This window comes from Centroberyx gerrardi, chromosome 5, assembly GCF_048128805.1.
Source record: "Centroberyx gerrardi isolate f3 chromosome 5, fCenGer3.hap1.cur.20231027, whole genome shotgun sequence".
In the NCBI taxonomy this organism is placed as follows: domain Eukaryota; kingdom Metazoa; phylum Chordata; class Actinopteri; order Beryciformes; family Berycidae; genus Centroberyx; species Centroberyx gerrardi.
The window spans coordinates 34,044,774-34,066,452 of NC_136001.1; positions in this window are offsets into that span (position 1 = coordinate 34,044,774).

Consider the following 21,679-nt stretch of genomic DNA (forward strand, 5'->3'; position numbering starts at 1 on the left):
GGATCTCATTTTGGAACCAGACTCCTGTTCATCAACCTTTCATCCCTTTGGCCTCTGTGAAACCACTCAGTCTTTACACTCACAGCTGAGGAAATAAAGATTTCACTCATCAATATTTCTCTATGCTCATATTGTTGAAAGTTGCTGAAATGCTAGTGGGCAAAAACTCAGCCAAAACAGACGTGAAGCAGAGTGCTGTAGATGTATTTGTAATATCTTTTAAATTATTTGCAGTTGTAATATCTTTGAACTGACTCCAAACCTGCATATATATATATTCCTTAAACTCTCAGAAATCAGTGTTTTCTGTAGAGTTTTGGGGGTAATTTTGGTTCTGAGATGCAGTTTCACTCCTGGAGCCGGTCCAGGATCTGTTGCAATGGGTGCTGCAGTTTGAAAATGGCTCATATTTGGATATTTATATCATAGCATAAGGACAATTGTGCTTTAATTGCAGTAGTAATTGTTTTTTGGGGGGTGGGCTGAGCAATAAGGCCCGATAATGAATTTTTATTGCATTTACATTTTTCAAGCTATGGGGGCAATTCCCCAGCTGTCAGAGGCCACAGCAGCTACATGAATCACAGGGAAACACTAATACAGAACATAGAAGTTAAACGGTGAACACTGGCATTGGCTTTATGCTGAAACAGATGTGCTTTGTTTCCCATGCAATAAATGATGCGATATCCTCCTTATTGAGAGCGAGACCGCTCTTACTGATAATAGAATACAGAATATAAATACAAAACATTAACGACACCTTACAAATGAGCTGAGTTGGTGCGATCTAAAGGTCTTTCTCAATATGTGTTTGTGTCCATTCTTGTGCCCTCAATGAAGCCAAATTACATGTCTAAAACAAAATGTTTTGATGGAGAGGACGGAGGATGGATAAATATCTATAGTTTACTTGCAGACCGAGGATGCATGGCTACTGTGAACCCAAGTTTCATTGCAAGAACGATGCATCTAAACAGATCTAGAGTCTACAGTGTCCAGTCCAGTCCATCTCAAACTGTAAAGATGTTCGTAGACGTTCTTGAGAAGTTTATTCTCTTCAAGAAAACTTGGAAAGATCGTTCTCCACAAGTGGCTTGAAAGACTTCATTACCCAGAACTCCTGTAATGTGACATCAGTAAGCTGCAGACTCCTCAGACCTTTTAGATTTCACTCTTTAGTTTCTCTTTTCATAAATTCCTGTGGATGGAGAATGTTTCCCACCGGTGAGTCTTCTCAGCTCTGGCTGAGAGTAAAAAACGATGGAGATCAGCTGCAACCACGGGCTGGTGGTCTCCTTTACTTAGCTGATGGTGGAGCACACCATGAAGAGAGTATGAAGAGAGAATAACAATGCACAATCGCTCATGGACAGGACCATGTCTTGTCTTGTCATCACAGACTCTTGCTTTGTCATTCTTGGTCTGGACTGGTACCATAGGTTGGTGCAGAACTTTTCCCAGATCGCTGAACCACTAAATGCACTGAAAAGGAAAGGAGTCAGGTTTAAGTGGACACCAGAGTGTCAAACGGCTTTTGACACTCTCAAAAGTCATCTGATCTCACCACCCATCCTGGGACATCCCAACTTTGAGCTGCCCTTGGTGGTATATACAGATGCCAGTGACATAGGGCTTGGAGCTGTGTTGGTGCAACAGACAGGTCTTGGGTCAGAGGAAGTCCTGGCCTATGCAAGTAGAAACTTGAATAAGCGGGAAGAAATTATTCTAACACGGAACAAGAGTGTTTGGCAGTAGTGTGGGCTCTGGAAAAATGGAGGTACTACCTGGAGGGGAGATTCTTTACTGTAGTGACGGACCAGGCCTCTCCAGTCCAGCACACACCTTATCCGGTGGGCCCTGAGACTGCAGGAGTTCACTTCTGCCGTGGAATATCGAAAAGGGAAGAACAATCCAGTACCTGACGCCTTGTCCAGGGTTCCTAGTGAGCAAATTAACAGCTTTCCTGCGATTTTTTGGGGGGGATATTTTAGTTGATGTCTTTTAAATTACATCAAATTGCTAGGCTATTAATAATTCTAATTATGTCATTATTATTAATAGCAATATAGAGATAATAGAGATTCAATACAACGGAAAATATTGCGATATCCGATATTATCGAACATCAGTCCAAGCCTATTTGACAGTAACTCATACTGTGCTTTACGTTTACGTTACCTATCATTTTGTAAGAGTCATCTCACCCTCACCTTAACCCAGTCATCTCACCCTCACCTTAACCCAGTCATCTCACCCTCACCTTAACCCAGTCATCTCACCTTCACCCAGTCATCTCACCCTCACCTTAACCCAGTCATCTCACCCTCACCTTAACCCAGTCATCTCACCTTCACCCAGTCATCTCACCCTCACCTTAACCCAGTCATCTCACCTTAACCCAGTCATCTCACCCTCACCTTAACCCAGTCATCTCACCCTCACCTTAACCCAGTCATCTCACCTTAACCCAGTCATCTCACCCTCACCTTAACCCAGTCATCTCACCCTCACCTTAACCCAGTCATCTCACCCTCACCTTAACCTAGTCATCTCACCCTCACCTTAACCCAGTCATCTCACCTTAACCCAGTCATCTCACCCTCACTTTAACCCAGTCATCTCACCCTCACTTTAACCCAGTCATCTCACCCTCACCTTAACCCAGTCATCTCACCCTCACCTTAACCTAGTCATCTCACCCTCACCTTAACCCAGTCATCTCACCTTAACCCAGTCATCTCACCCTCACTTTTTTTGGGGGGGGATATTTTAGTTGATGTCTTTTAAATTACATCAAATTGCTAGGCTATTAATAATTCTAATTATGTCATTATTATTAATAGCAATATAGAGATAATAGAGATTCAATACAACGGAAAATATTGCGATATCCGATATTATCGAACATCAGCCCAAGCCTATTTGACAGTAACTCATACTGTGCTTTATGTTTACGTTACCTATCATTTTGTAAGAGTCATCTCACCCTCACCTTAACCCAGTCATCTCACCCTCACCTTAACCCAGTCATCTCACCCTCACCTTAACCCAGTCATCTCACCTTCACCCAGTCATCTCACCCTCACCTTAACCCAGTCATCTCACCTTAACCCAGTCATCTCACCCTCACCTTAACCCAGTCATCTCACCTTAACCCAGTCATCTCACCCTCACCTTAACCCAGTCATCTCACCCTCACCTTAACCCAGTCATCTCACCCTCACCTTAACCTAGTCATCTCACCCTCACCTTAACCCAGTCATCTCACCTTAACCCAGTCATCTCACCCTCACCTTAACCCAGTCATCTCACCCTCACTTTAACCCAGTCATCTCACCCTCACCTTAACCTAGTCATCTCACCCTCACCTTAACCCAGTCATCTCACCTTAACCCAGTCATCTCACCCTCACTTTAACCCAGTCATCTCACCCTCACCTTAACCCAGTCATCTCACCCTCACCTTAACCCAGTCATCTCACCTTAACCCAGTCATCTCACCCTCACTTTAACCCAGTCATCTCACCCTCACCTTAACCCAGTCATCTCACCCTCACCTTAACCCAGTCATCTCACCTTAACCCAGTCATCTCACCCTCACCTTAACCCAGTCATCTCACCCTCACCTTAACCCAGTCATCTCACCCTCACTTTAACCCAGTCATCTCACCCTCACCTTAACCCAGTCATCTCACCCTCACCTCACCTAATGAGCTCTGCAAAACTGCCTTCCGATTCCTGCAGGTTCAGCCGTCACTGGATCACAGCAGACAGAAAACGTTTATCACACAAAACCACCACCAACGGCACTGCAGAAAAGCATAAATTCTACCTGTACAACAGTGGAAAAACGTAATGAAACAAGGTGATACAATATCTCACTGTATCTCACTGTATCTCACTGTATCTCACTGTATCTCACTGTATCTCACTGTATCTCCACTGATCTCTCCCTGGAGTCTCTGGTTTTAGATGAGGGAACTGACAGTAGGAAAATCAGTCGGCGAATACAGACCATTTGTAGTCTTTCTTCAGAACAGCATGTTGGGGTATCTGTGTGTGTGTGTGTGTGTGTGTGTGTGTGTGTGTGTGTGTGTGTGTGTGTGTGTGCACTTTGAGTGACTCCAATTGGTCTGGAGGCGTGTGCCTGGAGCAGGTATGCGGTGCTGTCTCTTAATGGACATCTTCCTCAAGGCTAACACACTCTGCAATTAGCTAAGAGAGGAGGGGAGAGAAAAGAAGAGGAGAGGAGAGGAAAGGCAGAAGAGAAAGGACAGCAGAGGAGAGGAAATGAGGGGAGGAGGAGGAGGAGGTGGAGGGAAAGGAAAAAAGGACAGATCAGGAGACAATACATGAAGGAGGTGAGGAAGGAGAAGATGAGAGGAGAGGAGGTTAGGAAAGAGGGTCAGCCGTCACTTTAGCCTGTAATTGTTGGTACAGTTTGGTTTCTTTCTTTTTACTTTAAGATTTTTTTTGTGGTATTTTTGCCTTTATTATATACATATAGATATACATATAGAACCCAGAACGTTGCGTTTAAATGGCAGGCGCCTTAGCGTGGTAAAATACACGTACTTCAAATTAAAAAGTTATTAATATGTGAACATTTAGTTCATTCCCACTTTTCTTCTTTCCACTTAACTCTGTGTTCAAAACAAGACCCCAGTATTCCCAGGCAGCACCAGCAAATTATCTCACTGCAAAATGCATTAAGCTTTTGGTGGGTTTATTTCTTAACATGCACCCCCTACACACACACACACACACACACACACACACTCTGCTGCTGAGTTCACTGCTCCAGCAACATCCTATGATTGGGAAACACCAGTATGTAGGCCATTTTACTGACACTGTACTGGTTTTCAGTACAGGCAATGGATCTAATGTTATCCTAGGCCAATTAAGGAAAATGAAAGCTGAGGCGTTACATCATGCACCCCCAAACTCACACACACACACACACACACACACACACACACATACACACACACACTGCCGCACATACACACTGATGTACCAATAAGTGTAAATGAGTGCACACAAATGCACACACATGCATGCCTCAGTTGCAGCTGTAGACACACACACACACACACACACACACACACAACCACAACACAGCTACAGATTTGTTTTTTGTTGTCAGTCCATGTTCATATGAGACCTCCCGGTGTTTCTACATTATTCATTCAGCATTGTTACTCCACCAAAGCGAGGACATTACCACACCCACCACAGAGAATGGGAAGGTAAAGTAACACTATAATTTAGCCAAATTTCCCACTTAAAAACAAAGATGTGTCGGCCTGATTTTTTTACGATAACATCCGCTCCTGAGAGCCACATTTGCAGCAACCTGCACTAGAAAGAGACCAGGGAGCGAAACACGGGCGGCTGTTGAACCAAAACTAAATTTCCCCCCCGAGCGTCGCTGCTACAGAGAATCAGAGAGGAAACGCCGGACATTCAGGTCATCCCTCTGAAAATCTGCCACATCTGCAGTTTGTAAAGGAAAAAAACCCTCCTGCAAGTCCGATGGGGAAACAGTACGGTGTGAATCTACATCACAGTAGCTTCAGGCACAACGCCTGTTAGACTTTAAAAGAAAACTAATACTCTCTGCACGGGGAATTAAACCCTGAACCCTGCAGTGTTAGTGCCTTGCTCCGCCCATTCAGCTACAGTGTGAATGTAATTTTACCAGCTGCATACGCCACACCTTGAGCATCAGATTAGTCTACAAAGCAGCAGGTCACAGATTCAATTCAAGCAAAAACCAAGGCATAAATCAGCAGTCATGTGTCCTGAAGAGTCTTTGAGCAAAACACTGACGTTTAATTCCAAAATAAGACAATTTGAAGAAAGTGACTCCTCTAACAAATCATACACAAAATTACAACAAAACACTCACACAAACAACACAACAATAATCAGTTTTTATGTAAAGTCCTCTCCAACCCTCCCATCAAATCAAACAGACTTTCTCTCCCTGACTGATCTCCCATTGGTTTAGACTTTTGAGTGATCCCTCCCTGTGTTATGTCCCGCCCCAACATCCTGTTTCAACAGGAAAAGCATCAGATCAAGAAGGTAAAGATGTTGTTTCATGGGGTCTTTAACTGTGAGAGTGTAAAAACCAACACTATACCAGTGTTTCTGTCAGTCCACACCTATCAGAGTTAACTTAACACTTCCAGATGGTTTCGAACAGCCGCTCCAGAGCCACATCACGACTAACAACTCTCCAATCAACACAAAAATCAACATTCATTAATACTGGACATGTGCTTTTTAAAGGATATAGTGCTTTTTAAAGGATAATGGGTTCCGTTAGTCCTCAGTTGACAAATTCATAACATTTTTACAAACTAAATCGTCAACATTTTAGAGATACTGAATGATTCATTTCAGTTTTGGACATGACCTCTTCAAATGCATGTGTAATGAAAATATTCACCCTATGTGGAAAGCTATGAATATTCAATTAAAAGCAATATTATGCAACAACTTGCAGCGTGCTTCTCGAGCAGCAGCGCTCCATGTAAGGTCAAACACAGCAAATCACAGATTCGCCTGCAGAGCAAGAGCCAAACTAATGAGTTTTTATACACGGAGTCAAAAGGCAGCGAATCCATTCATTATCAACACAGAGGCGCTGAATAATTAACACAACCAAGTTTGCTCAGCTTCATTATTTATTTATCATTGTTTTCCGTTTCATTTTTCTCTTTTCTATCAATACTCTTGCTTCAATGCACAAAGCAATAGAATGATGAATGATGATGAACATACTGAATGTAGAGTGATTACATCGTCTAATTTCCATCAGTATATCCAGTTTGTTTTCTTTGGTCTGAACCAGAGTGGAAAAGTTCACTTTGTTGCATTTTTGTATTTGGTTCGTTTAGCCTTCTTCTGTGGTGTTCATACCAGTTCAGAACACATGAAGAAACAGCTGAATATGAGCATCAGTCCAGAGGAACCACATCCGTCTCCTTCTACCCATAATCCCTTGCGTTTTGGGGTAGTTTCCTGTAGTCGGTTGGATTAACGAACCGCACCGCAGTTCTCTTGTTAGAGGAGTGAGACTCTCGGTGCCGTTATTTGGTGCCAGTAGAGTTCAAAGGTCATCGTTCTCACCTGGACAAACCAGCTGAACTAAAGGAGGAAACACTGCAGAGTTCAGATAAACCGATCGGAACATGCTGGCTGTGAACGCAGCCTAAGTTATTGATTCGTCTCTGCACCAATGTCGCCAATTCCCTGTATATTTATTGCGCTTGGGAAATAAAGTGATTCTGATTCTTTGCCTATAATAGACTATGAGTGAACTACTGTATTGACTTCTGACTTGCATTGAGACCTGTTTTATACGAGCTTTGCAGGCTAAAGACAAATCTGAAATCATGTCTGTCTCAAAACAGTGTGCACCCACTTCAGGAAGTCTTATTAAAGCTGCAATAAGCGGAATTTTCTGACCACTAGAGGGCGACAGAAACCACAACACATTTGTAAATAAAGCACAGCGAAGCTACTGCACTACGGAGGCCCCTAAGGACAAATGTAGCAAAAAACCGTGCACAGGTACCTGAGAAGTGTCACCGGCTATCGGTCTCACTTTGCCAGATTTTCCTCCTGCTGAAGGTTACATGTCCCACAATGACAGGTAAAGAGGTTGCTTCATCGATTCAGATGTTCACAAGATTTTTTTTCAGGAATGGGAGGGGGAGAGGGAGGAGACGAGCTAGTTTTAAAAAAAAATGAAAAGCTGCTGAACGGAGCGGGAGGAGCTTCGTTCAGGAGCGGAATTTGACAACAAGCTTTAGAAAAGAGGAGAAAACAGCAACACAGCTGCTGCTGCTGTGTGGATATTGGTTTATATCATTATGTCTCAGTGAAATCTCCACATAGCACACAGTAGGTTCAGGATTGGTTAGAAGCTCTCATATCGCTTATTGCAGGTTTAAGTGCCCATGCAGGTAATATAGCTTAGTTTAGATATTGTCCTCTACTGTCCATGCCTCTTTTTTTAAAACGTGGTTGGAGTGCATTAGATGTATATTTGGGACTCCTGTGCGCACACACATATCAGCATAATGACCACTGGAATAAGAAGGAGGGGTCGGTGTGGAGCCACAAAACAGACAGATACATAAATACATACAGCCATAAACAAACAGTCCACCTCCATATCATCCCCTCTACAGCCTCCATGCTGTAGGCAGTAATAAAGACAATCCACCATCACACACTAACCACCAAACCACAGCTGCCTGTCTGTCTGCCTGCCTGCCTGCCTGCCTGCCTGTCTGTCTGTCTGTCTGCCTGCCTGCCTGCCTGTCTGTCTGCCTGCCTGCCTGTCTGTCTGTCTGCCTGCCTGCCTGCCTGTCTGTCTGTCTGCCTGCCTGCCTGTCTGTCTGCCTGCCTGCCTGCCTGCCTGCCTGTCTGCCTGTCTGCCTGCCTGTCTGCCTGCCTGCCTGTCTGCCTGCCTGCCTGCCTGCCTGCCTGCCTGTCTGTCTGCCTGCCTGTCTGTCTGCCTGCCTGCCTGCCTGTCTGTCTGCCTGTCTGTCTGTCTGCGAGCCACACTGATGTTATCCAGCAGACTCATTTCATCCCATGGGTCTCTTTCATATTTCAGCCGATAGCTGCGCCTCGCTTTACCCAGCGAGCCACACAGCAGCAGCTCCATCCCACAGAGTGCATTTAACACTGTGCACATCACACACACACACACACACACACACACACACACACACACACTGCTGACGTACTGTGTGAGGCAGAGAAGTGCGCTTCAACAATGGGATTACTGTATGAGGAGTGCTGAGCCAAAGAGCATTGAATCCAATATGACGGAAAAAAGAGCGAGGTAGCACAAAATTGGGGAAAATGACAGTGTGAGTATTGTGTCCAGTCGCTTTTTTCCCCCAAATTTTGTCAGTGCCACCTCCCTTTTCTTCCCGACCAGCTCCAGAGCCTGACCTCTGACCTCTGACCTCACTGTAGAGGGGCGGCAAGACAAAAAAATAATTTCCCTAATAAGTACAGTAGATCGATTCAGTCACATAACCCAATATCCCATAGTCAGTTCTTATTTAATTAACTATTTATTCTTTTTCTGTCTCTTCCCGACGTCCAGATTCCCATCAGCGCAATCAGGTTCCAACAGTATAGATAAGAGACGCATTTCTTTAAAAAAATTTAAAATAGAAATTCAACTTTATATTTATTCATTTATACACTAGCTCAAAAAGAGACCTAAAAAAACCCTAAACAGTCCTTAAAAAAAAGAAAGAAAGAAAAGACCTATTAATTTCTGCTTTTAAATTTGATATTCTACTTCTTTTGTGTTGTTATGTTTAACGACCTGCTGGAGGAAACCCAACAAGTCAAATTCCTTCTATATGCAAACTCACTTGACCAATAAACTCTGTTAAATCCCAGTGCACAGTGTGTGTTTTTACCACATGCACATGCCAAATAAACAGTAAACAAGTGCTACAGGTTTGTAACACACACCAGTACTCCCACTGTGCAGTAAGACATGGAAATGCAACAACAGCCAGAATGAAGCAGCATTTTTCTAAGATTATACAACAGAAATACTTCATATGATGTGATTTACTGCAGTTACAGCCCAGCTTGTCCTGTTCAGGACTGTGTGTGTGTGTGTGTGTGTGTGTGTGTGTGTGTGTGTGTGTAAACATACATGATCACACTGCTGAATGAGACTGGAGGATTCAACAGAAGCAGATAGTCTCAGTCTCTTACCCACATCAGTGTTTAGGCATGCAGTGACTGTAAACGGTCCCAACTGAAACATCAACAGCTCCGGGGATGAAGGTCAGCTGTCCGCGCGACACTTTCCCATCAACATCATCATCATCATCATCAGCATCATCATCATCACCGCGTTTTGGCATTCTGCCCAACATTCAAGTTTAGAGAAATAAATCCCTCTTGGCTGTTGCAAAGAGAAAAAAAAAAAATCAAACGACCCCAAAACTGCACAATAAAGCTAAAAAAAATAGAGCAAACAGAAGAATGAAACCAACAAAAAACAAAATAAATGTTAAGATTAAAACCGGGTTTTGTTGCTTTACTTCTTTTGGGGGAAATAAAAGAGAAAGAGAGAGGAAAAAACATCACAGCAAAAAATCAAAACTGGAAATGAACAGGAGAAAGAAGAAGATGAGAGTTTCCCCACAACAACAACACTGGATATGAATCAAGGTTTCGGTGAAGCAGCGGCTCAAAGCTCCAGTCAAGACAACAGAGACACACACCGGAATCCAACAGCGCGCCTGAAGGACCGAGCCGCTGAAATTCACTGCAAAAAATACCAAAAAAATAAAAACCAAAACAGCAAGAAAGAAAGAGGGAGAAGAAAAGAGGAAGAGAGGAGTGGATGCGGGGTGAAGTGACTCACCAAAGGAGGAGAGGAAAAACGCTCAAAGAGGATCAAGCGAGCGGAGAGACGGCGGGCGGGCGGCTGCGGCTCGGTGTGCGCTCGGTAACCGCGCTGAGGCTCCGACTGCTCGCCGGCCGGCCGGAGGGGCGGTGTTGAACAGCAGCAGAGCGGCGCAGCGCCGAGTGGAGCAAACCACTGAGTCCTGGCGGGGGGGGGGGGTGCGGGGGGGGGGGGGGGGGGGGGGGGATGCGGCCGCTGGGAGCTCCGTGCGTAATCTGGCACCTCGCTGAACGCACTGTGCAGCCTGAAGACTTTTAAAGGGACATTCCGCCCAAACAAGCTGAATGTTTCTGTGGGTTTAATTGTTTATTCAGTGATGACACATATCTTTTTTTAGCCCCGCCCCTCTCCATACACTTCCATGCATTTCCAGCTGGGAGCTCCCAGTTCAGCCACAGTCTGATACTGGTGTCGCTGGTTAAAGGAATACTCCGCTTATTTTCAACCGGGATCTTACTTTCCTAGTTTTAACCATCATCATGATTTATTGTGTTAAAAATGTCACAATTTACTTCAAGCTTTACATACCTGAGTGGTGCTGTCCAACACACACACACACACACACACACACACACACACACACCTGTCGAGGTCAGATTTAAACCCTGTGTCTCTAACAATAGTCAACTCCACTTGACTCTGTTATTTCTGCCCCCTGCATACATGCTGCTTTTCACATTATTTTTACCTTTCAGACTTACTATATAGTTTTACTTCATATGTACCAGTGCTGTAATGGAAATGATATTATTTAGATTATTAGATTATTATTATTTATATCAATTTTTAAAATTTTCTGGATCCTGTTCTTATTTGCTGCTGCAAGGACCCAGGGAAGATTCAAGTTTAATCTATTCCTCTATTCTTTTCTAAACTATTCTAATTTAATCTAATTTATTCTATTCTAACCTAATCTATTGTTCTATTCTAATCTGTACTATTCTCATCTCACCTATTGTATTCTGCTCTATTCTATTCTAATCACATCTATTTTTATTCTCTATTCTATTCTAATCTAACCTAATCTAAAATATTCCAATCTAATCTATAATATTCTAATCTAATCGGATCTACTCTAATCTGATCTAATGTAATCTAATCCAATCCTAATCTAATTAAAATATTCTACTCTAACCTAATTTAAGATAATTTAAATATTCTACTCTAATCTACTCTAATCTAATCTAATTTTAATATTCTACGCTAATCTAATCTAATTTAAATATTCTAATCTACTCCACTCTAATCTAATTTAAATATTCTAATCTACTCCACTGTAATTTAAACTAATTTAAATATTCTACTCTAATCTACTCTACTCAAATCTAATCCAATCTAATTTAAATATTCTACTCTAATCTACACTAATCTAATCCAATCCTAATCCAATCTAATCAGAATCAGAATCAGAATTTTTCAGGTTTATTGCCAAGTAAGTTTTCACAATACAAGTAATTTGCCTTGGTATGTAGGTGCATACAACAAACATAAATAAAAAAAAAATAATACGGATAGGTTAGGGTTGGGGGGGGGGTGGGGGGGGTGGGGGGGGCAGGTGGAAATCCCTGACCTGGGCCTTTCACTCCTGTTTTTAGTATGGGGGAGGAGGAGGAGGAGGAGGAGGAGGAGGAGGAGGAGGAGGAGGAGGAAGTACTGTTCATATCTCCCAGAGGCTCACAGCTGATCGGAGATGAAACCTTTTCAGAGTAGCAGAGTTTCTACCTGACAGCACAGCGGAGTGGTTTCTACTCACTCTGCTGGTTTCCACTGAGTTCCGTCGACTCGAGGGTCACGAAGCCTCGTCAGCCATCGGTCAAATGAGTTCAAGTCTGATTTGCATTTGGGAAACCAGACAGCTGTCACCTGTCATGATGCTGTCACACACTGGGAAGAAATTATGATCTGTTTTCCCGTCTGAGGAATTTAATATTTTCAAAAGCGGATATTCGCTTTAAACTTTATTTCCACAACAGAGTCTAACAACTGAGACACATGAAAACAGTTGCAGCTTCTGTTTGTTCCCAAAGCCGACTACAGCCAATCCCCCTCAGACTCCATATAACCTACAACCATCGACTCCTGCAGTATAGTGTACTGTATGCATTTTATATAGACATAAACAGGAGCATGCGAGCAGCACCAGGCCCATCGTGTCTCAGACCTGCTGACAAATTGGAGGATTATTTTAAGATGCACAGGATTAGAAGTGAAGTGAAGTGAAGTGAAGCTGCTGACAGCCGCGACACATCAAGCACATTCTGATCCTCATTTAGATTTGATTCAGTCTGAACGCCGACATGAGAAGTCAGAGCTGGACGACTGTCAGCACTTTGACTCATGGAGAATAACAAGCACATAAAACACATTAGAGGGATGGATAGATAGATAGATAGATGGATAGATAGATAGATAGATAGATAGATAGATAGATAGACTGATTAACATAAGCAACGTCTCCAATACAATTCCTTGACAATAATTTGGAAGTTTGGGTTTAGTTTAGTTTAATGAATTTTATTTTAGTTTTGTTCAGTTTTGTTTAATATCATTTAATTATGTTTAGTTAAATTTGTTTCATTGTGTTTAGTTTCGTTTTATTTTGTTTAATTGTATTTAGTTTAGCTTTGTTTCATTTTATTGTGTTTAGTTTAGTTTAGTTTCATTATGTTTAGTTTAGTTTAGTTTTGTGTTGTTTCGTTTGTTTCAACTGTTTCATTTAGTTGCACAGTGACAAAACATAAAAGCAATGTGATGGAAACAATGAAACAATGTCATGATAAACACTGAATGAAGAGATACATATTACTAATTTGCATCACTGAGATACAAAAAAAACACACGCTGATAAAAACATCTCAGCTCAAACAAACAAAACAACAACAAAGTCCAGATGACGAGCGGAGACACTTTGCTTTGACAACAGAATCTGACTGACAACTGAAACATGGTGGAAACAGAAGAACAAACTCCAAGAGACAAAACAGTCTTCAGTTCACTTCAGTTTGGTTCTTCAGACCGGTCCAGGTCTGACAGACTGACTCACTGAGTGTGTTCACATGCACACTAATAACTTCATTTTCTCCTGATTAATGCAACACTCCGACTATTAAAACTGTCATGGAAACACCTTCATCTGATCATCTTAAAGTGATAATCAGAGTAACAGAACCTGCTGAACAGACAGATTTCTGCTCCATCTCTCCATTCGTTAGAGCTTGTAAACACTTTAGTCAGATTTATTTTGTTTCTTTCAAACTGCGCAGGTCAAAGGTCACCAGACACAGTGACCCTGCTGTTGTATTTCACATGGAGCGGAGCTTATAGACCGGGTATTAAATGAATCCATGTAAACCGGGTTATTAGAGAAATCACTTTACTTCCAACCATGTAAACATTGTAATTGAAATAATGAGCGTGTTTACATTCACACTAATAAAGCGATCGCAGTCAGACTAAGTCAACTCTCTGATAATTCCAGTGAACAGCAGAGTGTCATTTCCTTTATCAGATAAAGGCCGTTATCACATTATGAGAAACCTGACGAACACAGCAGGTTTTTGCCCGATCTTTCCAATTATTCACGACGTTTTCCCTCAATCTGATTTCTTTTGGTTTTTTTTACATCGGAGCATGAGAGCAAACGTAAGAGAGAACAACGTCCTAGAGCGCATGGAAATGCACCGATCGACTTATTGCCATAACCTGATTATTCCCAGTTAGCGGGTTATTAGTGAGCACGGAAACACGCTCATGGCCTCCCACTGACTCCTCCCACTGATCAGAGTCGTGCAGGTAAACAGGTAAACTCTCCTTCAGGTGATGTGAAAGTTTCCAGAGAGACTTTTCTGAACTTCAGGCATCAAGTTGTTTGTTTTCTTGACGTCGGTGAAGTTTCAAGCACTTGATGTTCTTTAAGAGCCAAAGGGCAACAATGCCGAGTATAGAGATTTTTTTTTACAAGGCCGCACATACACATACACACACACACACACACACACACACACACACACAGTCTATGAAAGCAGCGTAGGAGAGGAGAGCGGAGGTATGCGGAGAGAGGAGGAGCGATGTTGTTTATCTTGTTTGCTGCTTGTTTCTCAGTGTATTCTCTCCTTCAAGGGCAGAAGCAGGAGCTGCGAGGGGAGCGGGCGAGCGAGGCAGAAACACACAGGGAGAGGGAGAGAGAGGCAGAGAGACAGAGGCAGACAAATAGAGATAGGAGCAGATCAGACAGAGAGACAGAGGCAGACAAACAAGGGAGAGACGCAGGCAAATTCCCCGCGGTGCACAGATCCAAACTGATACAGAGAATAAAACCAGAGGCAGCTGTAATTGGCTTGATGAAACCAAAATAAACACTAAACTTAGCTGCTACAAAATCTTTACCCTTTATTCAATCAGGCAGTTTTATTGATATGGAGATATCTGTATCAAGAAACCTGAGAACAAAAAACTTTAATAAAATGAACAAAGAAAAAACACAAAAATACACTTCAGTCGCATGCTGCAGCAGTCAAACAGTCACCAACAGAGATTATAAAACTTTATAAAACATAAAAAAACAAAATCTCTGGAAAGATATTAAAGTCTGGCAGAATGTCTCGTCTTGTCTGTTAAAGACTTCAAAAGAAAAGACCCAACAGTTGGTTTGGACTGAAAGATGAGATGAAAAATTAATGAAAGACAAGAAGGTTTCTGTTTCACCGCAAACAGAACGAGACTGAAGACCAAATCCCAAACAGATGGAGGGTTTACATCTGAACAGATAAAGAAAGGAAAGAAAATTGTAGAGGAGAGGAAAGCCGTACAAATTATACTGTTTATGTTTATATATTTCGAAACATGTTACAACAAAAAATATAAGAAACAAAACAAGACAATCCATCAAATAGGCAAAAAAATAAACAAAAACATACGGTAAATTCTTGACAAAAAAAAACAAAGTAGTCAATATTACAAAAGGAGTAGGAAGAAGAAAAACTGATTTTGTCCCACTGCCTTTCACATCATCAATATATCTATATATAGTAAATATATTAATACATATTATTTTGTATATCTCATATTTTGTACATATCAAAAATTCTTTCTTTGTACTTCTTCTTAAACTGATTTATATTTGTACTTTGATTTCTAAATCTAACCCTTCCCATAGATTCACTCCATGAGTTGAAACACACAGACTTTGTAGCGAGGTACGAACACAATGTTTTTTTTTTTATTAAATTCACCTCTTAAATTATAAACATAGTGCTGTTTTGTATACTGTTTAATTATGTCATAATTTCTGGACTAAGAGTAACAAAGATAAATATTTACCCGTCAAACAGAACACTGCAGAACAAAACCAATCCAATGAAAATTCATCATCTGGATTTATTGCTCAGAACCACAGAAACACAGTTACTACTGCAATTACAGCACAATCTGTAAAGTATAAGATGTAATGTAGAAACTTTAGCATTTACTTGTATACATTTTATATTCATTCTTATTAATTAGATATCTGCGGATCCTTAAAAAGTCTGTAAATTATCTAAATTCAAGGCCTTAAAAAGTATTACAATGCCTTAAATCCAGTAATTAGTTCTTATTTTTTCTCCATGTAATGTCAGGTTTCTTAGATTAATCCACAACAGGTTAGTAGTTCAATCTGCATCCTGTCTGCTGTACTGAACACAGTTAGACATGTTCCTTAATTATTAATTTCCTGTTGTCCTGTTTCTTATTCTGCCCAATTATAGTTACACAGCATTCGCTACGTTCAGTCAGAAACAGGCTGCTTTTGCCAGCTTTGTTTCTGTATTTTGGTTGTTAATTTGGTCTTAAATTCAGCTCCAGGCAGCATTAAAAAGCTCTTGAAAAGTCTTGAATTTGGCTTTTTGAAACCCGCAGATATCCTGGTTTAATGTCATGACTGGTTTAATGTCCTGATTCTGAGAGACTAGTCACTAGTGATCGAAGTATCTGAACCAATCACTAGTGACTGTCGTATCTGAACCAATCACTAGTGACCGAAGTATCTGAACCAATCACTAGTGACTGTCGTATCTGAACCAATCACTAGAGACCGTCGTATCTGAACCAATCACTAGAGACTGTCGTATCTGAACCAATCACTAGAGACTGTCGTATCTGAACCAATCACTAGTGACCGAAGTATCTGAACCAATCACTAGTGACCGAAGTATCTGAACCAATCACTAGAGACTATGATATCTGAACCAATCACTAGAGACTATGATATCTGAACCAATCACTAGAGACTATCGTATCTGAACCAATCACTAGAGACTATCATATCTGAACCAATCACAGACTGTCGTATCTGAACCAATCACTAGAGACCGTCGTATCTGAACCAATCACTAGAGACCGTCGTATCTGAACCAATCACTAGAGACTGTCGTATCTGAACCAATCACTAGAGACTATCGTATCTGAACCAATCACTAGAGACTATCATATCTGAACCAATCACAGACTGTCGTATCTGAACCAATCACTAGAGACCGTCGTATCTGAACCAATCACTAGAGACCGTCGTATCTGAACCAATCACAGACTGTCGTATCCGGCTGCTGAACAGTTCAATGAACGGTTCAAACTTTAGTCCTGCCCACAAAGGCTCTGATTGGCTCGATTGTTTCTTGGAGCGAGAACAAGCCGTCGGCGAGGGAAACACCAGATTCTCTGAATCGCAAAATCACAAAATCTGAAGAGAGGAGGGACGAGAGTCAGGAGACTGGAACCAGACCGGAAGAATTCAGGAGCCTGAAAAAAGTGACGAGTGCTCTGGAGAGAGACGAGAGCTCGGCTGAAGGGCTTCAAGTCGTTCGGAAGACGGTGCTTTTTCTGAACCTAGAGGTGCGGATCTGAAGTGACTGAAGTTCAGACATGAGAAGAGTCCCTCAGGATCTTCAGTCCAGCCCTCCGCATGCGGATCTCATGTATTTCTGACAGAGTTCAGTTTGGTTCCAATGATTTTGAAACGATTCTCTCCAGCTGCTCTTCCTCCTGTGATGCTGCTGAACCCGACTGTTACTGAAGAAGTCACTATGGATCATCATTATTCTACATTATATAACAGTATAATGTAGCCTACTGTATATATGTAACATATTGTGAAACGGCTTTGTTAATATTTTCAATTTGACATTCATGCCTATAAGACATCATAGGCATTAAAGAGAGGGAGAGGGAGAGAGAGAGAGAGAGAGAGAGAGAGAGAGAGAGGGAGAGATGTCTTAGTATTTGAAGTCGCCTTGAATAAGAAACCACCAACCATCTTTATATTCATATTAATTTATATTCCTTCTCTCAATACTGCAGTAAAATAGAGAGGGAGAAATATATATATATATATATATATATAGAGAGAGAGAGAGAGAGAGAGAGAGAGAGAAAGGGAAAGAGAGAGAAAAGACTCTTTTTTTCACTCTTTTTTGATTTTTATTAAAGCACAAAAGGAAGAAATAGTGCTGCTTGTCTGTGAAGCCATTCTCCTTTGGGGTGAGAGAAAAGGCTAGAGGGGCGAGAGAGAGAGTGAGAGAGAGAGAGAGAGAGAGAGAGAGAGAGAGAGAGAGAGAGAGAGAGAGAGAGAGCTAGACAAATAGAGACACGGAGAGAGAAACAGACTTTGAATTTTGATTTTTTTTTTTAATGAGACACCTTACTTAAAAAGACCGATTAAAACTGAAGTCACCTGGGGTCAAAGACAAAGAAGAGAAGAAGAGAAGAGAGAGAGATTTGAATTTAGATGTTCTTTAATGAAACATCTTACTTTAAAGCAGATGAAGCGTCTCCCAGCTGACACCCTGCTGAAAACACCCGAGTCCACACAGAGACTTCATTCATGTGAATCAGCGATGCAGAAATTCAATTTTCACCATTTTCAAAGACTTGAACCCAAATCTAAAGGACACACCGGTCCGGGTAGAGGAGGCTGCGGCTGCCCGGACGTTACAGAAGGTTTCCGGTTCGAATCCCGGACCGCCTGGGAGGAGAAAGTGAAGGAATACCCTGCAGAGGTCGAGTCACAGATATCAAACATGGCGGCTCAGAAGAAAGAGGTTGATTACATATTAGCTACGTTTCCATGCAAACCAATAATCCAGTTATAATGTGATTAAGGCAGTAATGCGAGTAAAGCACATTTTATACTTTTATGGTCTCATATCATGTAAAGCAGGACTCCCCTTGCCTCTGTGATGATAAAGGAGTTGGATGGTCTATCTAAACATGGTGAAAGTATCAAAACTAAATCCACACAATCCATATTAGAAAAGCGAGCCTCTAAACGAGCCGTTTGGACTTCCGTAACTTTGTGGCGTCACAAAGGTTCGCTCATTATCATTTCTGTAAGAAATAATAGACTAACAAAGTGTTTTTTTCAAAGCGGTCGAGCGGTCGTCATCGTTTATTACCGGAGAGTTTTCCCTACCTGTAGCCGCCGGGCCGCGGCGTCTCACGTTTCACTCTCGAAACGGTTAGCCAATCGGAACAGAGGGGTCGTTAATATTAATGAGCCTTAAAGACACGGCGACAGAAACGGCCTGTTCTTGGTAAGGCTCAGAGAGATGCTGGAAAATGAACGTGGAGAAATGGATTGAGAGTGTTTTTGGTTCATGACACCACACACACAGCTTTGAATGGACCTCAAGACACAAAATAAAACTCTGGAGAGTGGAGAATATGGACCTTTAATTTCAGCAAATAGGGTGAATCTACAGCGTCTCAATTAGTGGGGATGAAATACTAATTTACCCCAGTGCAGCTTTAAAAAGGCATCTCTTTCTTCAGCTTGATAATAACACACTGTCTCACTTAATGAATGTCTAATGAGTCTGTGTGAAGCTGCAGTATCTGTCCTCTCTCTCTTCCAGGTTTTCACTTTGATATTCATGAATAATGCCATTAGCTGTTGCATCTGTCTTCATATCAAGATGTTTCTCTGCCAGGTTTTCTGTTTGATACACTAATGTATTAGGTTTTGCTGTTACTAATTAATAGTGTCAATGAAATTATGGGTAAATAATCTGTTTGTGTTACAGTGGTTGTCAAGCATATCTATTCCTGCAAAACATGCTTTACTAAAACTCCACCAAACTAAACCAAAACAGTTGAAAATGAAGTGACATGACTGAAGTTTGTTCCAAAATGAGAAATTCACAGTTTGAAAAAAAGCGACACCTACTCTGACAAAATGATTCACAGCATAAAATTAAAACTAAATCTGCTATCTTCTAAAGGATGATAGATTTACGAACAGACCGGATCCTCTATATTTTCGAGGAATATTAAATAATGAACTTCAGGCAATGATTTATTTTTCCAAAATGGATGTGCAGCATTTTGGAAAATAAACTCTAAAGATGACATTCACGGTAGGAAAATTTGGGTGGAAAACACAACCGAGGGCGGCATCCATCACAAGCAAAAACATAGCAGGGATTTATTTCTTTTTTTTTTTTCCCAGCAGCCCCTACGCCTGTCGATCGAGCCACATCTGTTCCTAACTTCTCCAACTCTGTCAGGAAGTGCAGCAGAAAATAATTGACATTTAAAGTTTTGTTGAAACACACAGCCACAGTCTTCATGACGTTGAAGGAAAGAGGCATTTGTACAAATATACCAGTCTGTCAAGCAAAGCTATGTCCCAAAACTGTTTTAAACGACACTTCACTGCCAGAAAATGTATGAAACGGCAGACGGGACAGGTGTGTGCTGTAATCCTATGAGGATTTTAACAGACTACATTTAGCTATCCAACACAACAGCTGGTGATGTCAGTAGAGTTTGTGGTTTATGCACGGATAAATAAAAATTAAGGAAGCTATCATGTATTTGTCTGCTGTTGGGTGGAAATGTTACATGTGGCGTGTTGTGTAGTTCAACGCACGGCAGTGAGGCGGCGGCCGCACCGATCCGTTGCTGATGATGCGTCCGTCTGTCAGATTTCCATCTGTTCAAGTTCAACCCAGTTCAACTTTTTCTGGACGGACGGATTCATCAGCGTCCGTTCAGCCAATCAGAGACGTTCCTACGTTTGTTTTAGAAGACGGAGACGACGGTCCGACCGAAACAAAGATAGAACGGAGAAAGCCTGGTGTGACGTTGGGATGACTGGAGGTTTTCAGCTCAGCTTCTTATTGAATTTATACTGTAGAGTCTGTTTCTTCTTCTGTTCTTCTGCCTCGCCGCCATGTTGACGCTCAGAACAAACCAACACACACACATCTATCTGTCAGTAATTCTGTCTGTTTTCTGATGTGTCAGGTTGGGGGTTCAATTCCCTGTGTAGCTCATTGGGTAGAGCAAGGCACTAACACTGCAGTGCAACCACAGTCTCCTTCTGTCGACCACTGAGCAGCACCACAGCAGCACCAGGAGTTTGGTGCCTTGCTCAAAGGCTCCTCAGCAGCAGCTGTTGAGGGAGGGGAGAGCATTTTTATCTCTCCCTTTCCCATATTTTCCCAGCCAGTCTGGGATTCAAACCAGCGACCCCTTTAGGCTCTCATCATCACTCGCACATTGATTTCTTGACGTCGTGAGCAGCTCCTCTGCACCAATCAGCCGTTCAGCGTCTTGCTACAGGGAACCTCGGAAGTAAAGGAAAGCGAAGCGTTCCTCAATCGTTTTTCTCCAACCAGATTTCCAGGGTTTCGAACCTTTCGGAAACCTTCTGGTCTGAAGCGCTTCCCCCTGTCCTTCTCTAACCCCAGCACTAGTTATTTACAATACGCCTGCAGTCAAAACACAGCAGATTCGGGAGGAGACAGATAATTACCTCCTTCCCTTAGTTAGCTCCAATTAGCTCGCTTTACACAAACTGTGAAGATCGGGCAGGAAATCCTACATCTTGACTGTTTTTTCCCCCAGGGCTTCCCCAGAAGTTCCCGCTCCAGAAAATATGGCTGGGACGGCAACTTTGGCGCTTAATTAGCTGAGGAAAATCTTGTGTAAGCAAGTGAGTTTAGACTGGTGCGGGGGCGCTTTCTCATTTTATCGCTCAAATCCACTTTAATACCCGAGCAGCTGGTTTCCTCTCCTGGAGATAACAGGTGCAGGATGTACTTTAAACTGGCAGCCAGCAGGTAGTGAACGCACCTCCAGAACACTGACCAGGTGCAAACACACTGTGGCGTAGACAAAGTGCCAGACCTGGAAATAAATGAGAGAGGTTGGAGACGTGGAGGGTTGC